General features: G+C 34.2%; 1 protein-coding gene across 1 annotated transcript in view; it reads right to left on the reverse strand.

Annotated features, from left to right (window-relative positions):
- The window catches only part of LOC150095884 (long-chain-fatty-acid--CoA ligase 6-like), a 267,968-nt gene extending 253,531 nt beyond the window's left edge, over positions 1-14,437 (reverse strand). Inside the window, exon 1 of the mRNA XM_090409680.1 lies at positions 14,336-14,437. The gene's annotated coding sequence lies outside the window, so the exon portion shown is untranslated. The remainder of the gene's footprint in view (positions 1-14,335) is intronic.
- Between the last annotated feature and the right edge of the window lie 6,878 nt (positions 14,438-21,315).

The following is a 21,315-nucleotide window of genomic DNA, read 5'->3' on the forward strand; positions in this document are numbered from 1 at the left end:
AGGTAACAGTTTGTTATTTTATTATTACATTTATTTATTTCATGTATTTTATGGAATCGATAGCCAATTCAAACAAATATTTCTTGGGGAAAACTCCAAGAAAGTGAGTCGGCCCAACTTACACAATAAAAAGTAGGTAATAGTAAACTCAGTACATTGTACAGATACACAAATCTAAGTGATTTCTTGATTAAAAATTGGTAGTCAAATTTTCATTTAAGAGAACTCAAACTATCTGAAATTTTAATTAATGTTCTTGCACTAAAAGAAGCAAAAGAAAAACTGTTTCGCACCGGTAAAGGTTAGGCTGTCTTTCAGTCCTACTGATGGCGTCACACTACGTCATATGTGATGTCCTGAATGTGAGAACGCATCTATATGTTGTATGCATTTCATGAATTACACTGTGTCGTCTTATTTCATTAGAAAAATACATATATTTTACATGCGATATATTTTAAATTGCAACCGCTGTGTAATTTTCTTGCTAAAACGTTAGGACGAATGAGTGGGTCTTAGCTAGCGTCATTGAGAACTTAAAACTTCAGTATTTAGATCGCATTTTTTTTTTTTTTGTTTTGTTTTCTTTGTCCTTTTACACATTTAGAACAGACGGCCTGTTTCAGTCTGCAGCCAAGGCTTTGTCGTCCTCCTCTGTTTCTTATTGATGGACATTTTGGTCTGTAATCCAGAATCCTTTTGAAAGGTTCTTTATAAGGACTGTTCCATTTATTTTTGTATTACTTCCATCAACTGCGAAACACAAAGCAACTAGAATAAAATATTTTTCTATGAACGCGTTTGATTTAGTTCCTTCAGTATGCCTTCCCCCTCTCTCATTTCTGCTGTAATAATGTTACAGCAGAAATTGACTGATTTGTTTTTCTTTTTTCCCCATTGTTCTCATACAGCAGTATTGATTACGATATAATATTGTACACTTTTAATTTGCTCCGTTTGGTAACTAATAGAATATTATTAGAGTTTTATTCAGTATCTTGCTTACATTGAAGAGTTTATTTCTTTTGTTAAGTATGTCTAAATGTTCACTGTAACTTACTTTATAGCCCAAATATTTAAAATGGTCGATTCCATTTTGACGACTATGTTAATTTTTCTCTACAATAAAGGCAACCTACTCAAAAAACCAAACATGTATTATTTCAAGTCATTAAGGATCTGAAATAAGCAATGTCCTCTCATACTGAGCGACTAAATTCGTCTTTCAACGTAATGTCATTTTTTCATATATATAGGTGAATACAGTACCATGAAAAAAAAAAAAAAAACATCTTAAAAATATATTGTACTTCACACAAAACAGAGTTGAGAACAGTAGTAGTTGTGTTTGAAATTGAGTCCGACCGTTAGTTCTGGCGTGAAGCACTGTGCGTCATCGTTACATCGGGCAGGCTGTAACTGAGATTGCTGTTTAGATGGGCAGAGTCGAGAGCTATTTCTTTGGATTCCAAGAAACGTCTTTCTAATTCATCGGAGCATTTATGGATGTTTGAAGTTGAGTTCCAGTCTATTTGATGTTGTCGTCCTTCAACATTGGTATTGGCCAAGAATAAAATGACTGGATAGGGCACTAGCACGGACTCTGTGCAAGTGCCCTAATCCTATCTCTGTGCTAAGAAATGTCACGTTGGTATTCTTCTAGACGGAGAGAGAGAGAGATGGACTTTTCTGTCTGGCCATAATATGGTTTGCCGCAACTGCAAATGATTTTGTATACTCCTGGGAACCGAAGAAGGTTGTATTTTACTTTAGGTTGACTGAGGTAAGATCGGAGTTTGGAAAAGGTGGAGAAATATGTTTTAACATTAAATTTCTTCAGGATTTTTCGCTAGTTTAGGAGAAAGAACTTATACGGTAAGGAGATGTAGGCTGTTGGATTTGAGTTATCTTCATTACTATGTTGATTACGTACACTAAAACGATTATAGATATTTTTAGGAGAGTAACCGTTATTTAAGAAAGTCCTTCTGAGGTAACTAAGTTCTTGTTGAAGTTCCTCTTCTTCTGACAACAAGGATCTCGCCCGATGAGCTAGTGTGGAAATAATTCCTAATTTCTTAAGGGGGGGGGGGGAGTAATGGGAAGACGAAGCCTGTAGGTATCTATCGGTGTGTGTGTTGGCTTTCTAAAGATAGAAATCTTGAGATATCCGTTGTTCTAGTAAGTTTTATATCTAGAAAAGCTAAAACACCATTAACTTCTGGTTCGGATTTAAGAAGTTTATATTTTGATGAAAATTGTTTAAATGATCCACAAAGGTTTGTAAGTTTTCTGGGCCGTGCTCCCAAATTAGGAAATTGTCGTCCGTGTAACGTAGCCAGATTTCGTGTTTCAGTGTCGCTGAGGAAATGGCCTTTTCCTCAAAATCTTCCAGAAAAACGTTGGCTAGCACCGGAGACAGTGGGCTACCCATTGCCAAACCGCTCTTCTGTTTGTAGATCTTGTCTTCAAATGAGAAGTAGCCTGAATCCACACAGTGCACAAGTAAGGCGAAAATCTTTTTAGATAACTTGATTTTTAAAACACTAAGGACTTCCTGGGTTGGAACGTTGGTTCTAGTGAGACTATGTCGAAGCTTACCATTCTGTCTGCTTCGTTAAGTTGGATGTTCTTGATCTTCGAGACAAAATCAGCCGAGTTTTTGATATATGAAAAAGGATTTTCCTGTGAGACATTTTAAGGAGGAAGCGAGATATTTCGAGAGATGTATGTAGAGGAATCAATACTTTCAACTATTGGTCCGAGAGTGTGCTAGCTGGAAGATTTTGAGGAAAAGGCCATTTTCTCAGCGACACTGAAACACGAAATCTGGCTACGTTACACGGACGACAATTTCCTAATTTGGGAGCACGGCCCAGAAAACTTACAAACCTTTGTGGATCATTTAAACAATTTTCATCAAAATATAAACTTCTTAAATCCGAACCAGAAGTTAATGGTGTTTTAGCTTTTCTAGATATAAAACTTACTAGAACACCGGATGGTCTCAAGATTTCCATCTTTAGAAAGCCAACACACACCGATAGATACCTACATGCTTCGTCTTACCATTACTCCTCCCCGCCTGAGAAATTAGGAATTTCCACACTAGCTCATCGGGCGAGATCCTTGTTGTCAGAAGAAGAGGAAGTTCAACAAGAACTTTACCTCAAAAGAACTTTCTTAAATAACGGTTACTCTCCTAAAAATATCTATAATCGTCTTAGTGTACGTAATCAACAAAGAAATGAAGATAACTCAAACCCAACAGCCTACATCTCCTTACCGTATAAGTTCTCTTTCTCCTAAACTAGCGAAAATCCTGAAGAAATTTAATGTTAAAACATATTTCCCCACCTTTTCCAAACTCCGATCTTACCTCAGTCAACCTAAAGTAAAATACAACCTTCTTCAATTCCCAGGAGTATACAAAATCATTTGCAGTTGCGGCAAACCATATTATGGCCAGACAGAAAAATCCATCTCTTTCAGCCTAGAAGAACACCAACGTGACATTTCTTATAACAGAGTCCGTGCTAGTGCCCTATCCAGCCACGTTTTATTCTCGGCCAATACCAATGTTGAAGGACGACAACATCAAATAGACTGGAACTCAACTTCAAACATCCATAAATGCTCCGATGAATTAGAAAGACGTTTCTTGGAATCCAAAGAAATAGCTCTCGACTTTGCCCATCTAAACAGCAATCTCAGTTACAGCCTGTCCGATTCACATAGCGCTTAATCCAGTTTTGGCGCACTCATGATATCATTCACACGCAGACATCTTCACGCCAGAACTAACGGTCGGACTCAATTTCAAACACAACTCCTACTTGTTCTAAACTCTGTTTTGTCTAAAGTACAATATATTTTTAAGATGTTTTCTCCATGGTACTGTATTCACCTGAGGAAGTCGGCATTTCCGATAAAAACTAGTAGTGAAACCTTATTCAATCTCTTGTATTTTTTCTCGGTGTTTAAGTCAGTTAATAATTAGAAACATATCATTAACCGAGTCAATTTTACTCTCTCTCTCTGTGTGTGTATGTGTGTGTGGAGAGAGAGAGAGAGAGAAAGTAACAAAATGCTGCTCTGGCTAAAGGAAATGTAATGAAATGTGGTATTTATATGATGTATATTTTTTAAATGGTGATCCGACACACAAGAGTTTCAATGTGAATGGGGAAAATCTAGAAAAAAGAGGAAATTTATTTATACTCTAAAAAAAAAAAACAACAACAATGGAATATAATCCAATGTAGAGCTGTTATAAAGGACAGCAGTAGAGAGAAAGAACGAAGAGGGAAAAATATATATTGTTCTGTGAGTATGGACTTTAACTGTGAAAAGGCATTGAGTATGCTGCATGCATTTAACAGAATTAAGAGAGCGTGGAAGAATTACTGATGTCGTTTCTGATGAGCAGGATGAATGCAAATATTAAAAAAAAAAAAAAAATGCAAGCAGCAGCAACCGAATGCCTGTGGGAAAGTGCGTCAAGTGAACTGGTGAGAAATGGGTTATTGATCAACTTAATTGCTTTATTCTGTATTCAGTTAAGAACTTTTCGGGTGCTCTTAGGAGTATCCCCCTGAATAGACGTGTAGAGTAAAACCATTTTCCTTGGTAAACCAGGAAAATGATCTCTTTACAAATACTATGTGTGATAAAGAGGTAAATTCACTCAGAGTGATAAAGAAATAAGATCATTTATACTCTGGAAATCCTAGAAATTCCACTTCCTAGATCGTGTGAACTTAGCGTTAACATGACTTTCCCTACAGCATCGAGATTTATAATTTCAGATTAACCATAAATCGTTAATTAACTATCGTACGGCAACAATAAGAAAAATGAAGAGTCGTATTTGGCATTCCGCCATCCAGAAAAGTAATTTTTCTTCCCGGTTCCATTTTTTTTTTTTTTTTTTTTTTTTGTGAATTAATATATTTATTTATTTTTAATTGTAATGCTCGGATGGAATGGTTAGTCTTCAGTCTCGTAATTTAATGCAACTGGTAAACCGAAGACGAATAAATCGAGATTCGAGCCTAGGTCTTTCCAACTAAAAGCCAAAATTCGCAACTTCCTTGCGGCTGAGCTATGGATCCAATTTACTAAGAAACTGGATCCACAGCTTAGCTAAACTAAGAAAATAAAAAAGTGTATACACCAATGAATAAACAGATAAGAACAGATCATACCAGAACAGAACTGTGTTATTCGCCGGCATGGTTGGCGTATTATCCGCTCTCCAACTAACAGGCTACGGATTTGATTCTCGCTGTGCACATATGGATGTTGGTGATTGTCTTTAAGTGGAAAATTAATTTCGTCGCCCGGTGTGACACTACCATCTGGCTTAGGAGGCCTGAAGTGGCTTGAATACGTTGCTGGTTTGGTATCTACGGCAGGGTTTCAAGAGCAAGTAAAAATGAATAAAAATGTAAAACAATAATAATAAATAATTATGTGAAATAATGTTGCTTTCTAACTTAAAATGCTTAAGGAAAGTTTACTAGAATCACATGAAAAAACGTTCTTATATTTTCCTAGACGACAGGGAGAGAGAGGGGGGGGGGTTAGAGCAGTGGTCTCCAAACTTTTTTTGGTCGCGTACCCCCAAGACAGAAAAAATAAATAGCGCCTACCCCCAATTGATTGAGCAAAAATCTATTATAATAAGTATTATAAAGATGAAATATGCCTTGTATCATCATATAATAATTAAAAAAGCTAGATATTTTTACACATTATTTTTATTATTAACAGCTTACAAACATATTTATTACTCACTGATGAGACCTCAATAAAGGTTGAAACCGGTCTGGGTAGTGACCTTCTCTCACTCATAATGTAGAACAGTAATAACAGCTCCTAGGAGCTGGGTTTCACATTATGGGGAAATATCAAGAATAATGATCGGAGTTTGCTCCACCCTTACCATGAGTTGCCTCAGTGTTGCACTCCCTAAAGGGTCAGTTGTAACACTATCCAGGTATTTGCTTACGCTCGGACTCGCCGAACTTTATATATTTACTATATTCGGCATGAAACTCTTTGAGTTTCGTATTCGGCATGAAACTCTTTGAGTTTCGTATTCCGCATGAAACCCTTTGAGTTTCGTATTCAGCTATGAAACAATATGGGATGTAATATCCCTTAACTTAAATAATATTTATTACAATATTTAATGTGAACAATGGCCTTGCATTTCTTTCATAATTTCTTGAAATTCTGGTTTGATGGCTTCTGATACTGCGATACGAAGGTCTGGTTCCAAGTTTAATTTATTTCGATATTTGGTAATTCGATGATTAATATAATTGTGGTGTCATCTGTAGATAGCAGGATAACTAAGCAATTTTCCTTCTCTAGTTGGGCTTGTCAACAGTAGGATGCTCCACAAACAATGACAATGATAAAAGTAAGAGATTTACTCCCTAGTTTTAAAAAACATGACAGCTTTGCCACGGACGATTATGTGTGCAAAGTCGCCCAATGTGCGCTACTCGCAAATTTAAGTTTACAGGATCTTTATAACGTCTTTGTCTATATTAGATATATGTTTAATTGATGAAAGTAACATTCTTTATCTTTAATTACTTAATTTTTTTCCTATCAATATAAAACTTTTTGACGTACCCCCACGTATCGACTCGCGTACCCCCTGGGGTACGCGTACCACACTTTGGAGACTACTGTTTTAGAGAATAATAAACTGAATAATCATCTCAGTTTACAGAGGATTTTTCCCCCTGGAAATTTAATCACTAAACAGCTAGGGTGGGCGACACACGAAGCATGCAGAGTCTAGAATTCCCCCAATTAATAAAACCTCAAAACTGTTTATGCGGTTTCTTTATGCTATTTCTTCGCCGAATGTAATCCTGAAGATTAGGAAATGCTTTTTAGAACAATTTTTCATTGCTTAAAGCGGAGACAGGATGAGGTCAGATCTACTTCTTTCTAGGAAGGTCTTTTGAAACTATCCCGTTACCTTTAAGCATACCACTGCTTTTTGTCCTAGAAAACATTTCACTTCTTTCTTCTTTCCCTTCCTTTATTATTTGTCACGCCGTCGAATACCATATAATTCAGAGAGAGAGAGAAAAGTTAATTCATTTCTCCACTCTCACTCTCTCTTTCTTCCACTCCCCCCTCCCCACATTAGTTCCTGGCATGGAAAAAAAAAAAAAAAAACCACTAATGGACAGCGTACAGTACGTCACATGAGATGCCTGCTTACAGCGCTTAAAAATTGATGTTTCATCTTATGGCCTGCAGAAAATAGTTAATTGTCTTTTCTCATCTTTCTTAAATTTCCTCATTAGTTCATTACGAGCAATGAGGTTAAAAAAAAAAAAAAGTGGCACCCCCCCGTACTTAAAGTGCAATCTTCGCTCATTTCTACTCTGGTTTGATGAAGCGGACTGACTTTTGGTGTCGTCTTGAAACAATAACATCCTTCCTACAGAATTAATGGATCACATCCTGTTAGATGGAAATACTGTACTGCAGTATTTTATTCGAATAAATTACCATAATACTTTCAAAGGCAAACATAACCTTGGACCTTACTGTATTATTCTATTTTATATCAGTTTTTTTTTTTTTTTTTTTTTAAATATTATAAAGACGCTGCCTTTTGTCCTTGGAAGAAATCGTAAGGTCTATTTTGGTTCCGTTTTTCATTTGATAAGAATATCTAGACAGAAGCGATAGAGTAGCCACTCTGGTGATGCGATCACCAGACACGGCGTGTTTTAAGCACGTGCTGGTACTGTGGAATAGGGAGTGTGTATTAGACGCTTACGTATCTAAAACTGGAGCACTTACAATGTATCGCCACCAACACTATTGAGCTTCTGTAGCATTTTAACCTCTTCGTGATTTGCTGATAATCTAACTAGTCTGGTGTGTTATGGTCAGACACATATCACGTATCATTAAAAAAAAAAAAAAAAGACTCCTAAATTAGAAGAAAATAAAGCTAACAAAAGTGCATAAATAATACGATGTGTGTGTGTGTGTGTGTGTGTGTGTCAATTATACGCTAAATATAATTATAACTTGGATCATTTCTTGACAGACTGTAATAAATTATATCGAGAGATAATAATAAATCGAAATAAAAAGGCATAAATTGTTTATTATACAACGCGTCTAGGTTTTAAACAAGAGTTCGGTATGCGCGGGATAAACATGAATTCGGTATAAAACTGTTACGGACAAGAAAACCCAGTAAGTTCCCTAATGCATCCAACGCTTTTGTGCACATTTCTAAACTGCAAAATAGGAGTCTTTCGGGGCATTTTTAGCAGACGACTGCTTTGCTTAAGACTTACAAAAGCAACTTAGAATACTCTCTTTAACTTGGCAATAAAATACTCAAAATTTTAGTGACGTAACTCCTACACAAAACTCTCCGAAAATCTGGCACTACCCACCCACTTCGAGTAGTTTTTTACGCCTATGAATGTGGCTTTCAGAATTTATCTAATGTAAATGTACTACAACTGAAGAAAAAAAAAATAAAAACATTCTTCAGGTTAGTTGAGGAAAAGAACGACTTTAACGACCATAATACGTTCCAGTAGGAACGTGTATATCAGTGACGTAATAACGATTTTTCAGCTGTAAAGTATCAAAAATCAGCTCTGATGTAAATAAAACTGATGTGAACAAAATTATATTAAATATATTATGCTCAATAAATAAATCTGTCAATTTTTATTTCCTTTCCATAAAGCGGGAGAGCAGGAGTTCAAACATGACAATAACTGTCAGCTTTGCTGCCTAAAACTGAATTTCTAAGCCAGCCAGACAGACATTCAGCAGTATAAGAATTTCATATATTAAAATCACAAACAACCAATACCCTTGTTTATCACAACCAACATTCAGAATATGAGTATAATTCAAATGATTTGCATTTCCAGTAAAATAAGTCGGTTGTTGAAGAAACTCCCCATATTTAATAGTAAAGTTTTCAGAGCGCCTGCAAAGTAATCCTATTTATTTTTCGTTTGAAACTGTATTTTTTTTTTTTTATATATTTGATACATTATCATATATAGTACCCAAATATCAGAGGAATAAATGTGTACAGGGTGACATAAAATATTTGTCTTGTATTTCCTATATAATTACATAAACATAATTACAATTTATGTTAATGGGTTAACATAAATACACCAAATAATAACATAACAGGGATACTTGGGTGAAAATCCCCTAAAGCAATGACCCTAAACATGCACTGACTCAAGGGTCGCAGAGAAATGCTTTAGATCGGACTACTATAAAATCATCATCATCATACGTATCAAGGATTTAGGCCTAGTATGGCCTGTTCCGGCCTTAGAAGTCATCGTTGAATCGTTTAAGAGGACGTCCTGGTTTTCTTTTCCCTAATGGCTTGTACTTTAAGGCTTGTTTTGGTAATCTTTCTGTTTTCATTCTTTGAACGTGTTCCATCCATCTATGTTTATATTTTTTAATTTTTTCAATTACTGGTTCTTGGTTTAATTCTTTCATAATATCTTCGTTTCTTTTGTGATCAAATAGGGTATACTTTGCAGTTTTTCTCATAAACTTCATTTCTGCTGTTGTTAATCTTTGTTTGTCTTTTTGTTTTATTGTCCAGATTTCGCTTCCATACATTAAGACCGGTAGGGCTAATGTATTGTATACTTTTAGCCTGGTTTGTTTTTGAACTAGGTTTGGTTTAAATATAGAGTTAATTACTCCTGTTATTTTTAAATATTTTGCAATTTTTATGTTTATATCTTTTTCATTTTCATAAGTGATCATACATCCTAGGTATTTAAATGAATTCACCTGTTCTAAGATCTTGTTATCTAATAATATTTTAGTTCTTGCTGGATCTTGTCCTTTAAAGGCCATAGTTTTTGATTTTTCTGTTGATATTATCATACCATAATCTTTGGATATCTCATTTAGATTTAAAATAGCTTTCTATAAGTTATCTTCAGAATTTGTAATTATTATTTGGTCGTCTGCAAAGAGGAGAGTGTTTAAGTTAACTGTAGGTGAAAGTTTAATTCCTTGATGTAAATTTTTACTCCATTTTATTATTATTTCATTTAAGTAGATATTAAAAAGAGTTGCTGAGAGGGGACATCCCTGTCGGACCCCTTAGTTTATCTCTCTTGTATATGATAGCTCATGATTTAATCTTATTTGTATTTGATTATTTTCATATATACTTGTGACAGCTTTTAGGATATTATTTGGTATTTGTCTTTCTTTTAATATGTTAAATAATATGTTTCTTTTAACTTTGTCAAATGCTTTTTCAAAGTCAATAAATGCAATATGTGTTTCTAAATTATATTCTCTTCTTTTCTCTATTATTAATTTTAGGCAGAAGGCTGGGTCTATACATGATCGTCCTTTTCTAAATCCATTTTGTACCTCTAGAATAAAGTTTTCGGAATATTTCATTAGTTTGCTATTTAAGATTTTGCTGTATATTTTGTAACATGAATTTAGTATACTGATACCTCTATAGTTTTTAGGGTCATCTCTATTACCTTTCTTAAAGATAGGAATCACAATTGCTTTTTTCCATTCTATTGGGGGGATACCAGTTGAGTAAATTTTATTTAAAAATAATAAGAGTCTTCCTTTGAATCTTGTTCCTGCGTATTTATATAGTTCTGAACCTAGCTTATCTTATCCAGGTGATTTTCCGTTTCTTGTTTCTTTCAGGCTGATTTCTAATTCTTCTTCAGTTATTTCCTTTTCATTTTCGTTAATTGTTTGCCAGTTGTCTTTTTTAAAATATTTGTCTGTCCACAGTTCTGTGTAGTAATTTAGAAATTCTTCTAATTTCAATTCAGTGTTTAATTTTATGTTTTCTTTGGTATCTGCATTTAGGTGTTTCAAAATCTTATATACATTGGGTCTTATTTTATATAAATCATGTTCTAAATTAGAAACAGATTTATTCCATGATTCTCTATGTCTTTTTCTGACTTCTCTTTTAGCTATGGCTCTTATTCTTTTATATTCTATTTCATCTTCTAATCTTTTACTGCTTAACCATTTGTGATAGGCTTCTTTTTTCTTTTTGATTATTTCTTTGATTGTATCATCCCAGATCTTCAGTTTTTTCCTTTTATTGAATTTTTTGGTCTTTCCTGAGCTTTCATTTGCTGCTGCATTTAGTATCGTTTTTATATTAAGCCATTCTATTTCTATTTCTTCATTTTGTTTTATTTTATCTAGATACTGGTTAATTCTTTGTTCATATAGCCATTGTACATTTGTGTCATTCAATAGTCTAGTTTTATAAACAAATGTTTCAATTTTTCTTTCTGTTCTTGTTACTTGTAGCCATTTAGGTGGTAATCTTAATTTTATTTTAACAAGGAAGTGGTCTCTGCTTATTTCATATCCTCTGTGAACTCTAACATCTAGTGAAAATTTTGATGTCTTTTCATTTAATATGAAGTAATCTAATATTGATTTCCATCCTCTTGCTACCCAAGTATATTTATGTATGTCTTTATGTTTATAGAAGGAATTCATTATTTTTAGGTTATTATAAACTACAAAGTCAATCAATTTTTTTACCATTCCTGTTTAGAGTATGTTCTCCATGTATTCCTATATTATTATTAATTTTCGTGTTTCCAATTCTTGCATTGAAGTCTCCTGCTAAAATTATGTAATTATTTTTATTTATTTTATTATATATGTTTTGTAGCTGATTATAAAAATCAATATTATCCTGTTCTCTTCCTAAAAAATATTATCCTGTTCTCTTCCTATATAACTATAAAATAATAATTATAATAAAAAGTATTATTATGATTGAAATCTTCCACTAGGAGACATAAGTTATCTACGATAGAGACAACATGAATTATCCAATTCCTACCGCAGAGTGAAGTCGACATAGTATTAATGCAAAAAAAAAAAAAAAAAGTGTTCGAAACCGGTTTTATTTTTTTGGGTATTCACTAATGACTGCCGGAAGTAAATAACAAAATAAAGCTTACAATGGTTTATTCATAGGTCCTTCAGATTACAGCGACTAAATCATATCGGTTTCATAAGCTACAGCACAATAATTCTTGTGTTTGTTTATGCGTGAATGCCATGATTATATGACAACAAGAAACAGATAAGGTAAGAGGTAACTACGCAGTTATCGCGCTTTATCATTTCAGGATAGTAAAGGAGGAAAACACAGACATGAGTATGAGGAAATCAGGAAAACGGAACCTTAACAGTTGGCAAACAGAAAACCCAACTATAAATGGCGAGCGGAAAATGGACACATTTATTTTGTCAACTTTATTTTATTCACATAAAATTGACGATTAAAAGAAATCGTCGATGATCGGTTGATTTAAAACAAACACAGAACCCACTGAAAACAATAATGAAGAGATGCATTAGTAATTTCAGTGGAAGTGCACAAAGTTTAAGTAACAGACTAAGTGACAGTACATCTCTGTTCTTCCCTTCACTAGTACTCAAGGATATGGTGTTCAAAAATAATGTTAAATGTTGTGTTTGTTTGGTGTATACCTTAGGCTTTCAAAAAAACATGTGGCATGATACATGAAATATAAGGCAAAATGTGCTTGAAAGTGAGAATGATTCTGGGATGAGTGAAGAGCATTGAGAGCGATTGGTGACTGGAATATGTTGCCGAATGAGGTGTGAGTGCACAAACATTAAATCAATTTAAGACGAGATATTATAAACATTATCTCTGTTACAATGCATCTAACTATTGCCTCTCTTGATGAGTCTTGACTCCAGGGGGTATTTGTATAATAATAATAATAATAATAATAGCATTAATTTTTAGTAACGTCATTCATGGTCACAGCAAATGAAATTAACTTGGCTTATACGCCAAGCTTACCGAATATCATTAATTATTAACATAACATTTTGCCATTAAAATTGATTTGACTCTAGTCCACTCACGGTACTGAGTGCGCTAAAAGTTTACAGCCTTTAGGGAGTTGATTCACATAAAATAAACGATATAAAGTTGATAAAAATTTATTTCTGTCCGTTTAATAAAACGGACTAATAAAAATCCGTCTAACCAGAAGTGAACTGGCAAATGCATGACGGCACAACAAATACAAATGGCTAAAACGAACGCATACGACTTTGAAACATTTTACCTAAAATTGATCAAATGATGACTTAAACTGTGATTAGATTCTCAACGAAATTTTACTTCATGAAAAGAGTGTGGTGCGAAGAGTTCGTTTACTAAAACAGAAATCGAAAATACATGTGAACGCACACATACACACGCTGATGAGCGCGCGTGTGTAAGTGACATCACACATAACAAAGGCTGCAGAGTTGTTTGTATTAAAATCATAACGCAAATATACCGACAAATTGTGGTAAAAAGCTTATGTAATGTTTATTTAAAAGCTTATTTTGGAATACATGGTATTTTTTAAAATATTCCCAATAAAAAAAGAAAAAAGAAATCTGATCTAGATGTCTCGATAAAATGATTTTAAAGACGTCAGAAAATCTGTGAATAATTTATGTAGTGCCTGATTTTTCATCGCCTCGAGTGTGAGACTACTTCACCGAATACTAGAAGCCTGAAGTCACCCGAAAATGTTGTGTTTGGGCATGAAGAGCAAGACTTCCAGATAATCTAATCCTTAGGCCAGCCAAAATATACTAAATGAACTACATATCGGGTTGCCACTTTTTAGTGGGATGGGATTCACATTTAAAATAAATAAATAAATAATAAACACACTGTTAGTTGAAGTCATATTTTAGGGAGATTGCCAGACGTTTTCATAAATCATTTCACAATACTGGTAGTTGACGGTCCTTAAAGAAAGCAAGGAATCATCTCTTTAGGCAATATTGCATACTGGATTCATACCGTTCCTTTATATATATGTTGATGCATTAACAAAACTAGAAACGCTGACGTAGTCTTGAAGAAAAAGTATATACCGTACTGTACTGTCTTAATTATCTTATAGGTATACTAAAAATATTACGCGAAGGTTCTCTGGTTCTAAACTTCAGTCGTCTTTAATCGAAAATTTTTAAATTTGGCGGTGGAAATATATATTGAAACATAACCTGCTACTTTTTCATAGTCAAACACAAAATTTTGGATTTGTACGTTCAACAGCACAAAACGATTATAAACAAGAATCAAAGAAGACGAGATGTTTTCTTTACACATAACTGCAGAGAATAGCAAAAGAATTGCAATGTTTTTCGATAACTACAGAAACAATTGACGCCGGTTCAAATTAATAATAAATTTCTGAAATATATTTCGTACTTATCTTCGCTGTTGCTAAAAGTCCCCTGTTCTTCCTTCTTTACTTTTTTATTTTTATTTTTATCGTACTTTGTTAATACACTAATATACCAAATCTGTAACTCCATTTGCTTTACATTTAAAATCACTTTCTTACTGTCCCTCTAGTGTAAAAATTAATTAAAAATAATTTTTAATTAATTTACTTTCATAATTAACTTTCATAAAAATTCCTTATATAAAATAATTTAATAAAAATTCATAAATAAAAATAATTCTTAAATAATAAATAAAAAAAGTGTGCTTCCTTCTTTTTCTTTTCTGACTATTTATGCTCATACAATATATGCAAACTTTAAATCCCTACGTTTATATTTACGTGTGCCTAAAATAAATAAAAATACGTTCGTCTTCATTTTATTGTTATTATTAAACCTCCATGAAATCAGAAGACTCATCGCATGAGCTCTCTCTCTCTCTCTCGCACGCACGCACACACACACACACACAGTTTATCATACTGCGGCTTATTCACGATCTCAGCACCCTCTCAGTAAGCATTCCAATCACTCACCACTCTCCATGCAAATAATCTGATCCTCATCTCCTAGCTAACACCCTTCTGATACAGCATCAGCGATGACTTCTTGTTTTAATCTGGTCAAAACCCTTAATAACTTATATCTCAATCACATTTCCCCTTCCACCTATCCACCAGTTTCTGCAAATTGAATTTTCTCAACCTGTTTTCATATTCAATATTCCAGAGACAGAAACCACCTTCGCCAATCGTCTCTGTACATTTTTCACAACACATCTTCATATTTTTGAAAACCAGGTGACCAAATAATCCATATGTGGACTGATTAAAGCCTTATACGACAATAATAACATTCCTACATCTATAAGTCAATGCCCTCCACATCATTACCATTGTCCACTGTGCTATCCTCACAAAGTTAGCAACATTCCTCCTTAATTTTAGGTTGTGGTCCATAACCACTCCCAAATCTCTCATCTACTCTTCCTCCAAGACATTTCCGCCAACGGTGCACTCTACATTAAATCTTTGCTTCCCAAATTTCAAAACCTCACTTTGCAACATTGAACTGACATCCTCCTTACTTGGCCATTCAGGTCCTCTTGCAGAGCCACAGAATCAGTTCTACTACTCATAGTTCTCAACTTTTCATCATCTGCAAACAACAAGATAGAACTATTTACATCTCTTCCAACATCATTAATATATATGTTGAACAGCAACGGGTCAAAAACAAATCCTTATAGTACACCACTAGTGACTTTCTTCTTCTGGGATATCGGTCCTCCATAGATAATTCGCTGATACCTATCAGACAGTCAATCTCCAATATAGTGCACAAATCTACTATCTAACCCCGTATTTTTTTCAATTAAATTGTCAGCTAGTCATGTGGCAATTTATCAAAGGCTTTTCAAAATCTAAACATACTACTGTGTATGCATCACTCGTAACCAATCCATTTGACACCTTGTTATATCCCTGTTATAACTAAGCAGATTGCTAAAACACGATCTTCCTTTAACAAACCCATGCTGACTATCAAAGAGTATTTTGCTGTTGTCAATCCAGATGTGGACCTTCTTCTTAACTAAACTCATTAGCACTTTAACACAACGCAGACAAAAAAAAAAAAAAAAAAAAACTGTTCTATAATTTAAAACTTTATTCTCTTCACCTCCCTTATGAAGTGGAACAGTTTTGCTCTCTTTTCACTCCTTTGGAACTTGGCCCAGTGCAAGACTCAAGTTAAGAAGATAGGTCAAAGCTGTTTTTACTCCTCGGAATGTTTACTTTTTCATCCTCCTCCATTCCCAATTCATTCAAGATTTGTATGTTGCCATATTCACAAGAATGAAATACCTTTATGAAGTGATCATTAAATACCTTAACTATATCCTCTGCAGGGGTTATCATTCCACTATTTTCACTAATCAGTGTCATCCTTTATAATCACTCTTTCTTCTAATGACACATATCGAAAAAACGCCCAGGACTTTTTAAAGCCCCCCATTAGCAAACTGCTGCTGGTACTACATTATTGTTACCCATCAGCAAGTAACCATCCTCGCGTGTTTTTTATACTCCTCATGCAACTCTTTTGTTATCACTTATCTTATTCTTCTTCCAGACTGCATAACTTATCTCTTGATTCGGCCATTTCACGTCTGCTCATCAGAATTTCACATCCGAATTACAAAATGATCTGATTGGCAAGTGGAGAGAGGGGGTTCGCTCGCTGACCAACAGGCTATGGGACCACCCTGGGCACGAATGTTTTGTGTAAGTCTAGTTGGTAGATGAACTTCATATCTCTCTAGAGTGGAGTTTCTGGATACTCTTACCATTAGCGCACACACTCACAGTACTAAATATATGATGGACTTTTACAACTTTTTTGTGGGGAATTCACATTTTTTTAAAAAAATATTTTAAGGAAAGGTATAAAATTTTGTATTTACGTAATGTGAGATCTCTGCACACACATAACAGAAAAGATCAGGACTGCAAACATTTTGGAGACAGTTTGATATGTTCATGTGACGATCATAACAAATAACCAACGCAATTTCGAGACCCATTTCAAGTAAACTATCAAATCTGAGGAATAGAAAAAACGCAATTAAAAAATGAATGAAGCAAGCATGTAGCATCAACTAGAAGAGGCAGTTATTTCGACTCAAGTGCAATGACCCGCTGGTCTTAGTGGCCAAATGGATGGCATCACATGCGCTCTCCAAACAATATGTCACAGGTTCGAACCACACCCATGGTATTTGTATCCTTATTTATAAATGCCTTTAAGCGGTAGATGATTTTTATTGTTTGTTGTGAAGCGAAAACATTGCTTATTGGAATTGTGGATAGCTTTAAGGCATACCATGACTGGCATCTAGAGCAGAGTTCCCGTTCTCAGATCATGTAACCATTCTCAAGTATCAAGTATCATGGCCCATAATGGTACTAAATTAGTATAGAATTACCATATTTCGAAAGTGAAATTATCATAAAAGATAATTTCTTTATTCTTCAAATACAACTGGTCCCATGCTTTTCAAAGCAATTCCATCCTGACCATCATATTTAACTTTCAGTTTTACATTCACTTCCATTCCCAGTCGCCAAATTCTCTTTACTTCACCACTTTGCTAATTTTAATTTCCATGCTCCCTTTGCTCACTCAATTTCTCATTATTTTAATTCTCTTCCTTACTTTTGTTTTTCTACATCCGTAGTTATTTTTGTACAAATCACCAATCTTCCGTTTTACATTTCATTCAGCATACTTCCGCTGCATGTCAAACATTGAGCCCATTCATATGCAACCTCACAGCATTTTATTTTGATGTCAGACATTTCGGAACTTCAAATGCATCTCAACTCTCGTAACAAGGCAGACTACGACCTGTTGCCCTTCACCAACTGTAACGATTTCTTCAGGATATGATAGCCCAATATGCCGAAAAGGCGTCGATTTGTCTGTTGTTGAGGAAACTAAAGTATAAAACCTGTTTCGTGTTGTTAAAACTTTCTCAGAAATATATGTCAAGGTTTACTGTTTGAGTTGGTGCTGCCACCTAGTGATATAGATGAGACTATCATTTCTAATTTGGTATACATTTCAAAGTATTTTTCCAGGTGATAGATTAATTTCAGCAATTTTATTAAATAGTTTTAATATTCCTCCTGTACTGCTTTTTCAAGTGAGTAATATAACTCCACCGAATTTGTGCTCACACAATTCACATATGTTAGTACCGAAGTAAGATGCTCGCGTATCTAAAAAGTAACTACAGAAGTTGAAAGGAGGAAAAAATGACATACACGAAAATAGTTTTATATTTTTCTTTACATATCTGAATTCTCTTGATTTTGAAAGGAGTGTCGTGTCCTCATTCCGTCGTAAAGTGATTCATGAGAATAATTTTTTGCATTATCATTTGTAACTTAATGCAGGCCGATAGTGAATATGTTATAAGCTGATCTACTCTTCCACTTTTGTTATTACAAGAAATCAACAAAATTTAATCTTTCTAATCATTCGCTTATCTCTTCATTATTAACAATTAAAAATAGTAATTTTAACCGTGTTTACTAGTGTAAGCGTATCAAACACCAGCTACTATAAGCAGCTGACTCAACCACATGTTGGTTTGGCATCGGAAGATTGAACATGTGGTTGACACAAGCTGTTCCACTTCCTTGTCCAACACTACATTTCGAGTGTAATACGATAACTAACTAATGCAGGAAGTGTTTCTAGTCAAACTTACACCTAACATATAGCGGATAAATACTATTAATACAAGTGGTATAACACTGTTTGTGGAATTGTAAAATAAAGATAAGATGCTAATTATGACACTTTCTTATATGGAAATAATTGGGGAAAATATTATTCTACACTAATTGTTCCATTATTTTATACTCCTTATATTAACTCATCTTAGACGGAATGGGAGGGGATGCAATAAGATTTTGCATATTGATCCAGTGCTGATAGAATAAGTTCATAGATAAACAAGGAAAGCAATGATGTACACAGTCATAAAAAATCATATATCGGGTTCGTAATCGTATTATCATATACAGACATAAGTAAGGAAAATGATGTGCACAGTCATAAAAAAATACATCGGATTCGTTACCACATTATAGTATAATGAAATTATTCATTATTACAACACCTAATTGTAGAGCAAAGACGGCTCTACCGTCTGCTCTTAACTGATTGTAGAGCCGCCTTTGCTGGATGACTGTAGACATAAATTAGTTTCTCGTACGTCATTCAAGCTCTCCATTTGAATATGATCGCCAAATTTTACGTCATCTTAATTATTTTTTCTTCTCTTTTATGTGACTTTACCTTCGAATTGTTTTGAAAATAAAAATAGTTCAAATTAAGTAAAAAAAAAAAAAAAGAAGCAAATAATTTTGTTAATAAAATGAATTATAATAAGCAGGCAGAGAAAGAATTTCTCATTTACTCTTGAATGGAAAACATTGAAATTATTATCATTAGAAGAAGAGACTTCCATGGAGCAAGGGAGGCCACATATCACTCACACGACACATCATACATTCTCTTGAATTCATTCATGCTATCTGCATTCATGAACTTCCAATGCAGTCTATTCCATTCATGCAATGCTCTCAGAAAAAAAAGAAAATGTATCTCCCACTCCTTTCTTCACTATATTCATTCTCAACCACCATGGATGCCCTATCATCCTCTCCCTACTCTCCATAAAATGAAAAATTCCATCTACTGTTATCCTACATGATCTTTTCAGAAATTTGTAGGTTTTTATCATATCATCCATTGTTCTCCTGTCTGCTAGCATCTGCAGCCAACATATTCTCAATCTTTGCACAAAATCTACATTCCAAGTCCCTACACTTGCATCACCTGGGAAACCAGAAACTAAATCTGCACAAATAGTCCAGATGAGGAGGTCGTAGCAAAGACTTGTAAAGAGGCAAAATGACCTCCTTATTCTTACATGTCAGTGTTCGTTTCAGCATTACAATTGTCCTCTTAGTTGTATTTGCAGTTTTTGTTATTTAACCCCTGAACTTCAACTTCTTATCTACTAAAACTCCAAGACTCCTACCCTGGTCAGTTGTTTCTTATAGGATATCTCATTATATCAAAGTGCATAACTTTATGGGTTATTCACTACATTCACTACACCAAAACTCATAACTATATAATACACTATTGGATATCTCATTACACCAAAGTGCATAATTTTACATTTATTAACATTGAACTGATAGTTCTTTCACATGCCCACAATTCCAGCTTATTCAAATCATTCTGCAAGTACTGCCTCTCAATTGCATTTCAGATAATCCTGCCTATCTTTGCATCATCAGCAAATAGCTGTATGTCTCCTGTTAACATCTTCCCAATATCATTAATGTAAAGATTAAATAACAGTAGACCAAGGACTGATCCTTGTAATACACCCCTGGTTATCTTGTAGACTTGTATATCTCCTATACGCCACTTTTTGATATCCGTCACTCAGCTATGCTCTTATACCAGCTAGTAATTTATAATTTAATCCCATACCCTCCAACTTATGCAATGATCTTCCATGCTGAATCCTGTCAGAAGTTTTAGCAAAGTCCAAAAGTATCATGGTGTATGCATTTCCATTCTCTATCTCAATCATAATGTTATTATAAATGTAACCCAATTACTCAAATATGACCTTCCCTTACTAAACTCATGCTGTTCATTGCAAAGTATAGATTTTCTGTCAATCAATTTCTGTATGCTATCTCTTCCTAACTTATCAAAAATCTTCACCACCACCAAGACTCCAGAGATATCGACAGCTCAAAGTTAGTTACGTCAGTCTTGGTGCTATTCTTATAGAATGGGACTATCTTAGATTTTTTATTTCATTTCTGTGAAATCTTTCCTGTGCAGACTCAAATTATACAGCCAGGTCAAAGGAACACCCAGATTAGCTGAACTTTCTTTTAGCATCCATGCTTATATTCAGTCAGTTCTCATTGTTGTATTCATATTCAGTTTGTGCAAGATCTGTAGTACGTCAATCTAACATTATATATTACCTTAGGTGTTGATGGTTATTCATGACCTTTTTTTTATTGGTATTAACAACACCAAACAATTTTATCAAAAAGATGTTTTATTAATTGTTTATATTTCTCTGAATTTTAAATCAGCATCATCAGAGCACAACACACTTGTACACACGACAGTGAGTGGGTGAAACAGTACAACTGCAATGGACAAAAGATCTAAAGTGCTATTTTGATGCCCTCTAATGTTGAAAAAAAAAACATTACATTGCTGCTATGTGGGAGTTGCTCTTTGGATAAGTCTCCCAAATTTTTGCCAAATTAATGCAACCATATTTGTCAAGGTTGGGAGAATTCTTCAAAACCACTGCTGAGTCAAAAAATAATCTTTCATATCTGT

The sequence above is a fragment of the Typopeltis vanoorti genome, chromosome 19 (genome assembly GCF_054136105.1).
Source record: "Typopeltis vanoorti isolate ZY-2024b chromosome 19, IOZ_Tvanoo_1.0, whole genome shotgun sequence".
Classification (NCBI taxonomy): Eukaryota; Metazoa; Arthropoda; class Arachnida; order Uropygi; family Thelyphonidae; genus Typopeltis; species Typopeltis vanoorti.